Source organism: Orcinus orca, chromosome 17 (assembly GCF_937001465.1).
Source record: "Orcinus orca chromosome 17, mOrcOrc1.1, whole genome shotgun sequence".
In the NCBI taxonomy this organism is placed as follows: Eukaryota; Metazoa; Chordata; class Mammalia; order Artiodactyla; family Delphinidae; genus Orcinus; species Orcinus orca.
The window spans coordinates 58,750,958-58,762,470 of NC_064575.1; positions in this window are offsets into that span (position 1 = coordinate 58,750,958).

An 11,513-nucleotide genomic window follows, 5' to 3' on the forward strand; every position below is an offset into this window, starting at 1 on the left:
AATAAACTGAACGTATATAAAATACCATTTGAATAGTTTTGACATTCACAGTTGCAAAATCATCACTGCAATCAAGATAATAAACATCCATTACTCTCAAAAAACAAACAGGGACTTCCCTGGTGGTACAGTGGTTAAGAATCCGCCTGCCAATGCAGGGGACACCGGTTCGATCCCTGATCCAGGAAGATCCCACATGCCATGGAGCAACTAAGCCCATGTGCCACAACTGCTGAGCCAGTGCTCTAGAGACTGCGAGCCACAACTACTGAGCCTGTGTGCCTAGAACCTGTGCTCCGCAACAAGAGAAGCCACCACAATGAGAAGCCTGTGCACTGCAACAAAGCTCACCACAACGAGAGAAAGCTCACCAACTCACCACAACGAGAGAAAGCCCGCGTGCAGCAATGAAGACCCAATGAAGTCAAAAATAAATAAATAAATATTTTAAAAACAAACAAACAAACAAAATCTATGTCTCCTCATAGGTTTGGCCACTGGTAACTCAGATACATTTCAGAAACTCAGGTACCTGAGTCTTCCAGCAAAAAGTTTTTATATTTTATTGAGTAATACATACTTTTTCTTCCTTAAATTAAAAAATTCTTCATCTTTTCTAATTAGAAAAAAATTGCCTATCTAAGTTAATTTCATATAACTGCTCTTATGTGACTGTAATTTTTTGGAAAAGAACTCTCAAAATCAGACCAATGTACTCTGGTTGAACTTTTGTTTTTTAGTTAATTGTTAGTTTAATTTAGTTTAATTTAATTGTTTAGTTAATTGCTTAGCATGCAGCTCAGGTTGATAATCTCGTCTGTGTTGACACTAAAGTATCTACTTATTGATGTTATGCTGCCAATTATAACTATTTTCATAAGTGATAATCTAAATTTAGCTCTTGATAGTTCAAAAATATCTAACTGTTATCATCAACACTTCTCAAAAAATATCAACATAATTTTATTTTGTTTCTAATTTTCTAGCATTTTAGAATGGGAAAACTTTTGTTCAGAATTAATGGTTAAAGGTTTTACTAGCTATTTATGAACTAAGTGAAAACCTGCAAGACTATTTTCCATTGTTTTAAATATATAGTGCAAATCCGACATCTTATGTCCTCTACTCATATTGAATCAGGCTAGATTAAGGATAATAATCATAAATACCATTTCTAGCTACTAAATGAATTTATTCCTTACATTTTATGTTAGGTGGTATCATAATTGGGGCAACCAATACATTAAGATAGATTAGTTTTCACAAGTTTGACTTAACATGTTATATATCTCAAACTACAGTTAAATGCCATAGACTCTTTCATTTTCAACGAATTCCAATGAGGCAAAAAACACAAACAAAAAGCATAATTCCTCTGAGAATTTAGAGTATGGAGATCTGTAATTCATGAGATTACTAACTTTAATTCCTGCACAGGGATATTGTTTGATCTACTATTTTATTGAGAGGCTGGATTTTAGCTGTGAAATTTACCTGCAAAATTGTTTTATAATAGAAAATAACATGCTTTTGCTTTCAGTATTACTATTGTAAGAAAAAAATAGACTAAAACCAGATTATTAAGGCCTCCTTTTTTTTCTTCCTAAGGACAGCAAGGAAGTCACTATACAAAGTAAAATAAAAATAGAGAGAAAGCATAGATTTGTGAAGGCACAAATCAGATTCAGAAACTTCTCCTGGCCTGAAGCATTACAACACACACAGCATGCAGGAGAGATCTTTAAGGGAGTCTGCCCTGTGTCATCAAGGGTCTAGATTACATCATCATTGATTTCATCTTCTCCATCTCCTAATTTTAATGGCTCTGCTTTCCCAAAGGCTGCTGTAATTTATCCCATGGGTTCTCAAAATGAGAGAAATTTAAAATAGAAACACTGCTCTGTGTTGTCTTTATTGTCTTTGCCTTTTTTTGATACCACATCTATTTGCAGAGATAACAGTACCTTCTCCTCCAGTTCCAATGAAAATGCTCTTTATATATTCAGTTTTATCAATGAGATGAAGAATTTTTGTGATTTGTGAAATAAGACACAAATAATACATTTACTCTGCTTTACTGTAAAATTTAACCATAATGAATTTTGCTGAATTTATGAGACAAGAGATATATTCAAAATAAATTTGGATGAAATGTTTTGCAGCATGTGATAATTCAACTATAATTTTATTTTTTTTTCTTACATCAGACTGGAGCAACCCTTCCACAAACATATTTTTAAAATAAACAAAATTACGGTAGTTTTACTTTCTAATATGTTCACTCCTTCCGAGATTCACTGGGAAAGAGTAAAAAATCTTGAAGAGGGTAATGAGTCCCAGCTGAGAATCATGTGCCAAGATGCTCAATGACTTTTTTTTTCTTTAAAGACATAGATAATAAGGATAGGAAATAATTTTTAGCTATTAGGGAGTGCTTCTTTTAAAAAAGCAACTAGAAGTTCCACCTTGAAAATAAGTGAATTACCATTTCGAACTGCCTTACCTTATCTGAGAGTAGGAAGGGGTTTAAGAAGTTAGCAGCAGTTCTCAAATGTATCTGTCATTCAGGTAGAAGTTGTCACTGGTCCCTGGTAAAAAAGTTAAATTTACTTCTCAGGAACTGTTCTTTAGTGAATCCTTAATATTCTTTCAGTGTTAAAATAGCAGTTTTAAGATGGAATGATGTGAAGCTAAATTGTGGTTGTTACTTCTAATGTACTCACTTAGCAAAATAAAAAGTTGGCAACTGTATATCAGTCCCCTTACCTTTGCCCTTGAAAGTTTACTGGTTCATAAAGCCCCAGATTGGTGAGCACTTTTCTAATAGAGCTTCTGTCTTTCCACAAATACTTATTGAGTCTCTGGGGACAGATCATGAACATGACACACAGGTGTCAAATAAAACGTAGAGTCTCAAGATAGACAAGTAAGTAATGATTGTAATACAGTGGAATAAGTGCTTTTAGGGAAACGGAAGTGCAGGGAATACTGGAGCATATGAGCAGGCCACCTAATCCTGATTTGGGGAAGTCAGGCAAGGATTTCTCTAGGAAAGAGATATAAAACATGACTAGTACATATTGGCTTTGTGAGCAAAGTATCTCCCTTGAGGTAACTAGGTACTTAGAAAAGCAAACCAAGGGGCTGCTTTATCACCATGGAATTAGAGCAAATGGCTATAATTAGAGCCTGTTAAACTTTGATGAAATAATCATGTCCCAGCCAGTACAACAGTGGCCAGGTATTAATTTCTCTAGAGGCAAGGTAGTGGGATAAAATTTTTGAGGTAAGAAGTGATATTCTCTTTCTCCATGTGTCTCTCTCTGTTTCTGTCTGTCTTTCTGAGAGTGAAACTTTCCTTATCCTCCTCCAGATCCTGAATCTTTGTCTCAGAAGAAGAGAGTATCTGGGGAGAAAACTGGGAGGGCAGGAACCTCATCTTTCTGGGTTTGGTTTCCAAAACCCACCAAAGAGGATACAAGTAGGTGCCTCTGGATAAATCACAAATAAGACAGCGCCTAGGGAATAAAGCACTGGGGATGTGGGGGAACTTTCCCTGAGACTAAAATATTGTTCTCACAGGGCTGGGGAGTAGAGGCAGGAGGGGTAGAGAGGAAGAGAATACTCAAGGGGAGCTGATAAAAGCAGAATTTGGTGGTTCCCAAGGACAGAGCCATATATCCAGTCAGAACCTCAAGGAGGTGAGAGCACCCAGTAAAAACAAGGTTGGAAGGTATGCCTAGGGAGGGAATCTCAAATTCGCATGTGATCCAAAGGTAGTCAAGAGAGCCACAGGACCTGGAGGCGCTTGTGGAGAGAAACAAGGGCTGTATTGCTAACTGGGAGACTAGGCAGGCTTCCCAATGCCTTGAGACTACATAAGCATGACTCATATATAACTGGTATGGCTGTAGTGGTTGATAAATTATCAAAGTACTTTATATTCGTTGATAGGCATTTACCCAGAATGACCTACCCTCCCCAAACTAAAGGATTAATGCCTGGGATGGCAGAGGAACCTCCAGGATGCCACATAAGCACTAAACCTGGTATCTGCATCCTTTCTGACTGGTTGGTATATTAGTTATCTCACGGTGCATGGCACTTTACTCCAAAAATCGGCAGCTTAAAGCAGTAATAACTATTTGTTGTCTCACAGAGTTTCTGTGGGTTAGGAATTCGGGAGCAGCTTAGCTGGGCTATTCTGGCTTATGGTATATCATGAGTTTGTAGTCACGAGGTCAGCTGGGTCTGCAGTCTTGACTGGCACAGGGGGACCAATCCTAAGATGTGTCACTCACATAGCTGGCAAGCTGGAGGAGGCCTCAGTTCCTCACCTTGTGGAGCTCTCTGTGAAGCTGCTTGGATGTCTTCAATGACATGGCATCTGCCTTCCCCAGAATGAGTGACCTAAGAGAGAGCAAGGCAGAGCTATAGTGTCTTTTATTACTTAGCCTTCAAAGACACACTCCATCATTCCTGAAGTATCCTACTGATGACACAGGTAATCCCTATTCATTGGGAGAGAGACTACACAGGGTATAATAACTAGGAGGTGAAAATAATTGGGGGTCGTCTTTAAGGCTCCTACCACAGTCGGTGACCTTGTCCTATGGGTTGTTAAATATTTGGAATGTCACTTTCACACAAGTCAGAGTAGCCTTGAAGAAGGAGGAGGCAGAAGTGCAGGGCAAAGTCCAACCTGACTGAGATTAAATTTTTGTCTTCCTCCAAGAATGGTACCTCAAACAGAAGCTGGGTTTTATAAAAATGTAAATTTTGTTCTTGCACACCTGAATTTGTGTACTGAGATTCATGGCTACTGTGTTCCATGTAACTGCTCCCTGAAAATAACTGCCAAAGTTTTCTTTGTTCACCACTCCTCTTCTATCGCTTTAATTCTTTCTTTCAAAGGTACAATCCTTCAATAACTTTGCTATTTAGAATGTGAATCTGGGAAGCACTCTGCCTCTTCCCATTAATAGTGATTTCATCGTATCATTCCTTCTGGAAGCCCAGAATGTGGAGCACGTATAATGTCCTTCCTAGAAGGGCATCTGTGCAGCAAGGCAAATGCTAATTAGTGCTGCCTTGGCGTTCAGAAGAAAGAAGGGCAGGTTGCCAGTGAGGGTCATTGGATTTATGCACCATTCACATTTATTATCTGTTTTGGGGACAACCATTGATAAAATATGACATTGCTTAAGTTTATTAACAAAGAATCATCAATGATATAGTATGGCAGTTACCCAGTGAATTATCAAGGGGCATGTCTGAGTCCATGCCTTTGGAATTTTCTAGGACTTCATGGAGATCCTGAGTTGCAGAATTTTAGAAACGCTGCCCATTTTGAGAGTTATACTGTTATTCTTGGAAAGATGTTTAAAAATTCTAAGTTACTTGGATACATTTGGAATCTGGGTGAAAAGAGAAAGAAATATGAAGTTCTAGGTAATTTATCAATGGAAGCAGCATTAGTTCCCAACCCAAGAAAAGAATGAATAATTCCCCATTTGTGTCTCATAAAAAACAAGCAAAATTTCAAGCCTCTGTGGGCTGGATATATTTTACCATGTCTTCTCTTCAACACAAGTCAACCATTGCTGAGCCATTAATCATATACTAGAAAAAGACATTCTGTGGAGTTGAAATATAATTTCCATATGAAATATAGCTATGTTTAATACCTTCTGAGCTATGTATGTCAAATAGCTTCTGAGTCTAGCTATTACTTCAGGAGAACACACAGCCCTACCTCTCATCAAAAATGGAAGCTTACACCCAGAATGAAAGAATAATAATGTCTACTGTGGCAGTTATGGTGGTCCAGTTAGAATCTCTCTTCAAGAAAGAACTTGCTATTCATCTGCAAGGGGGGCAGGGAGCTGACAGCCTTTAGCTGCTAAAGGCTTCAGGATTTATCTCAGCTTCTGAGCTGAGGCAACACCCTTCAAGGCAGACCTCAGTCAATGACTGAACATGTCGGGGTCCTAAGGCCTGGATACTTCTGCCCACTGTAGTAAGACTGTTCTAATTGGTAATCTTTGCTCAGAAGCTTTTCTTATTGAGTTGGCTGACACTTGGTCAGATCTAAATCATGGCATGAGACTTGTTCTGTCCAATCCTGCTTCTTACTCTCCTTTCACATGTATCATATATGCATCATGGTCTGAAAGCATTCCCTACCCAATCTCGCTTTCTTCACATGGAGTGTCCCCTAGTAAAACTCTTGCATTCCCATCTCAACATCTGCTTCTCAGAGGCCCAAAATGACACAGCTACTATTTACTAAGAAACTACTGTGTGAAGGAGTATATCATAGTGTGTTTGCGGAAGCTATTTAACCTCTCCTAACTGTTCTCTCATCTATAAAGTGGGGTTGTTGTAAAAATTAAATGAAATAATCTACAAAGAGTAATTTGTACAGGCCCTGGGATACAGCAAGTACTCAATAACTGGTATGTAACACTAAGAGTATTATTATGCCACATGCTAGAGTCTGTGTGAGAAATTTTTTATTACTTGTAATTCTTGTTAAATATCAAATATTACTGTGCTTATTTAACATATGAAGTAACTAGTGTTCACTGAAGTTAAAATAACTTGTTCAAATTACTTTATATACTTCAACCTGGGATTCAAACTCAGCAAGTTCTGTAGAAGACAGCAATGCACACGTATGCTAGCAAAGAATCCACTGCTGTTACCTAGAATGCAAAGGAGCTCCACACCCTCTATGGCATGGTATGTACAATCTGTAATTAATAAAAACTACTTTGGGGATTCATTCATAACTTTAAGTCTACTCTTAATTCCACCATGTATATGACATTAAAATCTAACAAAGGGTGCTTAAACCAAGAATTGGTCAAAAAGCTCAGAAGAGCAATATATAATGCCACTGCCACTGCCTGATGAATAATGATCAGTTATTTTATTTTTTGCATTTTATTTTAATTTTTTGAATTTTATATTATTTTTTATACAGAAGGTTCTTACTAGTTACCTATTTTATACATATTAGTGTATATATGTCAATCCCAATCTCCCAATTCATCCCCCCTGTGCCTGCTTTCCCCCCTTGGTGTCCAAACGTTTGTTCTCTACATCTGTGTTTCTATTTCTGCCTTGAAAACTGGTTCATCTGTACCATTTTTCTAAGTTCCACATATATGCATTAATATACAATATTTATTTTTCTCTTTCTGACTTACTTCATTCTGTATGACAATCTTTAGGTCCATCCACGTCTCTACAAATGACCCAATTAAGTTCCTTTTTATGGCTGAGTAATATTCCCATTGTATATATGAACCACATCTTCCTTATCCATTCGTCTCTCGATGAGCATTTAGGTTGCTTCTATGACCCGGCTATTGTAAATAGTGCCGCAATGAACATTGGGGTGCATGCGTCTTTTTGATTTATGGTTTTATCTGGGTACATGCCCAGTCATGGGACTGCTGGGTCATATGGTAATTCTATTTTTAGTTACTTTAAAAAACCTCCATACTGTTCTCCATAGTGGCTGTATCAATTTACATTCCCAACAACAGTGCAAGAGGGTTCCCTTTTCTCCACACCCTCTGCAGCATTTGCTGTTTGTAGATTTTCTGATAATGCCCATTCTAACCAGTGTGAGGTCATACCTCATTGCAGTTTCGATTTGCATTTCTCTAATAATTAGTGATGTTGAGCATCTTTTCATGTTCCTCTTGGCCATCTCTACTCCTTCTTTGGAGAAATGTCTATTTAGGTCTTCTGCCCATTTTTTCATTGGCTTGTTTATTTTTTTAATATTGAGGTAAAGGAGCTGTTTATATATTTTGGAGATTAATCCTTGGTCCATTGATTCATTTGCAAATACGCTCTCCCATTCAGAGGGTTGGGTTTTCATCTTGTTTATAGCTTCCTTTGCTGTGCAAAAGCTATTAAATTTCATTAGGTCCCATTTGTTTTTACTTCCATTACTCTAGGAGGTGGGTCAAAAAAGATCTTGCTGTAATTTATGTCAAAGAGTGCTCTTCTTAGGTTTTCCTCTAAGAGTTTTATAGTGTCTGGCCTTACATTTAGGCCTTTAATCCATTTTGACTTTATTTTTGTGCATGGTGTTAAGGAGTGTTCTACTTTCATTCTTTTACATATAGCTGTGCAGTTTTCCAGCACCACTTACTGAAGAGACTGCCTTTTCTCCATTGTATATCCTTGCCTCCTTTGTTATAGATTAGTTGACCATAGGTGCATGGGTTTATCTCTGGGCTTTCTATCCTGTTCCATTGATCTATATTTCTGCTTTGGTGCCAGTACCATATTGTCTTGATGCCTGTAGCTTTGTAGTATACTCTGAAGTCAGGGAGTCTGATTCCTCCAGCTCCGTTTTTTCTCTCAATATTGCTTTGGCTATTCGGGGTCTTTTCTGTCTCCATACAAATTTTTAATTTTTTTGCTCTACTTCTGTAAAAAATGCCATTGGGGAGTCAGCTCAACACACTACCAGTCCCTCCCATCAGGAAGCTTGCACAAGCCTCTTAGATAGTCTCATCCACCAGAAGGCAGACAGCAGAGGCAAGAAGAAATACAATCCTGCAGCTTGTGGAACAAAAACCACATTCACAGAAAGATAGACAAGATGAAAAGGCAGAGGGCTATGTACCACATGAAGGAACACGATAAACCCCCCAAAAAACAACTAAATGAAGTGGAGATAGGCAACCTTCCAGAGAAAGAATTCAGAATAATGACAGTGAAGATGATCCAGGATCTTGGAAAAAGAATGCAGGCAAAGATTGAGTAGATGCAAGAAATGTTTAATAAAGACCTAGAAGAATTAAAGAACAAGCAAACAGAGATGAACAATACAAGAACCAAAATGAAAACTACACTAGAAGGAATCAGTAGCAGAGTAACTGAGGCAGAAGAACGGATAAGTGACCTGCAAGACAGAATTCACTACTGTGGAACTGAATAAAGAAAAAAGAATGAAAAGAAATGAAGACAGCTTAAGAGACTTCTGGGACAACATTAAATGCAACAACATTCGCATTATAGGGGTCCCACAAGGAGAAGAGAGAGAGAAAGGACCAGAGAGAATATTTGAAGAGATTATAGTCGAAAACCTCCCTAACATGGGAAAGGAAATAGGCACCCAAGTCCAGGAAGCACAGTGAGTCCCATACAGGATAAACCCAAGGAGAAACATGCCAAGACACATAGTAATCAAATTGTCAAAAATTAAAGACAAAGAAAAATATTGAAAGCAGCAAGGGAAAAACGACAAATAACATACAAGGGAACTCCCATAAGGTTAACAGCTGATTTCTCAGCAGAAACTCTACAAGCCAGAAGGGAGTGGCATGATATACTTAAAGTGATGAAAGGGAAGAACCAACAACCAAGATTACTCTACCCAACAAGGATCTCATTCAGATTCAATGGAGAAATCAAAAGCTTTACAGACAAGCAAAAGCTAAGAGAATTCAGCACCACCAAACCAGCTCTACAACAAATGCTAAAGGAACGTCTCTAAGTGGGAAACACAAGAGAAGGAAAGGACCTACAAAAACAAACCCAAAACAGTTAAGAAAATGGTAATAGGAACATACATATAGATAATTACCTTAAACGTGAATGGATTAAATGCTCCAACCAAAAGACACAGGCTTGCTGAATGGATACAAAAACAAGACCCATATATATGCTGTCTATAAGAGACCCACTTCAGACCTAGGGACACATACAGACTGAAAGTGATGGGATGGAAAAAGATATTCCATGCAAATGGAAATCAAAAGAAAGCTGGACAGCAATACTCATATCAGATAAAATAGACTTTAAAATAAAGAATGTTACAAGAGACAAGGAAGGACACTACATAATGATCAAGGGACCAATCCAAGAAGAACATATAACAATTATAAGTATATATGCACCCAACATAGGAGCACCTCAGTACATGAGGCAACTGCTAACAGCCATAAAAGAGGAAATCGACAGTAACACAATAATAGTGGGGGACTTTAACACCTCACTTACATCAATGGACAGATCATCCAAAATGAAAATAAATAAGGAAACAGAAGCTTTAAATGACACAATAGACCAGATAGACTTAATTGATATTTATAGGACATTCCATCCAAAAACAGCAGATTACACTTTATTCTGAAGTGCGCATGGAACATTCTCCAGGATAGATCACATCTTGGGTCAAAAATCAAGCCTCAGTAAATTTAAGGAAATTGAAATCATATCAAGCATCTTTTCTGACCACAACGCTATGAGATTAGAAATGAATTACACAGAAAAAAACGTAAAAAACACAAACACATGGAGGCTAAACAATATGTTACTAAATAACCAAGAGATCACTGAAGAAAGCAAAGAGGAAATCAAAAAATCCCTAGAGACAAATGACAATGAAAACACGATGATCCAATACCTATGGGATGCAGCAAAAGCAGTTCTAAGAGGGAACTTTATGGCTATACAAGCCTACCTCAAGAAACAAGAAAAATCTCAAATAAACAATCTAACCTTACACCTAAAGGAACTAGAGAAAGAAGAACAAACAAAACCAAAGTTAGCAGAAGGAAAGAAATCATAAATCTCAGAGCAGAAATAAATGAAATAGAAACAAAGAAAACAATAGCAAAGATCAATAAAACTAAAAGCTGGTTCTTTGAGAAGATAAACAAACTTGATAAAATTTGATGATAGACTCATCAAGAAAAAGAGGGAGAGGACTCAAATCGATAAACACAGAAATGGAAAAGGAGAAGTTACAACGGACACTGCAGAAATACAAAGGATCCTAAGAGCCTACTACAAGCAACTCTATGCCAATAATATGGACAACCTGGAAGAAATGGACAAATTCGTAGAAAGGTAAAACCTTCCAAGACTGAAGCAGGAAGAAATAGAAAATATGAACAGACGAATTGCAAGTAATGAAATTGAAACTGTGATTAAAAATCTTCCAACAAACAAAAGTCCAGGACCAGTTGGCTTACAGATGAATTCTATCAAACATTTAGAGAACAGCTAACACTCATCCTTAAACTCTTCCAAAAAGTTGCAGAGGATGGAACACTCCCAAACACATTGTATGAGGCCACCATCAACCTGATACCAAAACCAGACAAAGGTACTAGAAAAAAAGAAAATTATAGACCAACATCACTGATGAATATAGATGCAAAACTCCTCAACAGAATACTAGGAAACAGAATCCAACAGCATATTAAAAGGATCATACACCATGATCAAGTGGGGTTTATCCCAGGAATGCAAGGATTCTTCAATATACGTAAATCAATCAATGTGATACACCATATTAATAAACTGAAGAATAAAAACCATATGATCATCTCAATAGATGCAGAAAAAGCTTTTGACAAAATTCAACACCCACCTATGATAAAAACTCACCAGAAAGTGGGCATAGACAGAACCTATCTCAACATGATAAAGGGCATATATGACAAACCCAAAGCAAACATCATTCTCAATGGTGA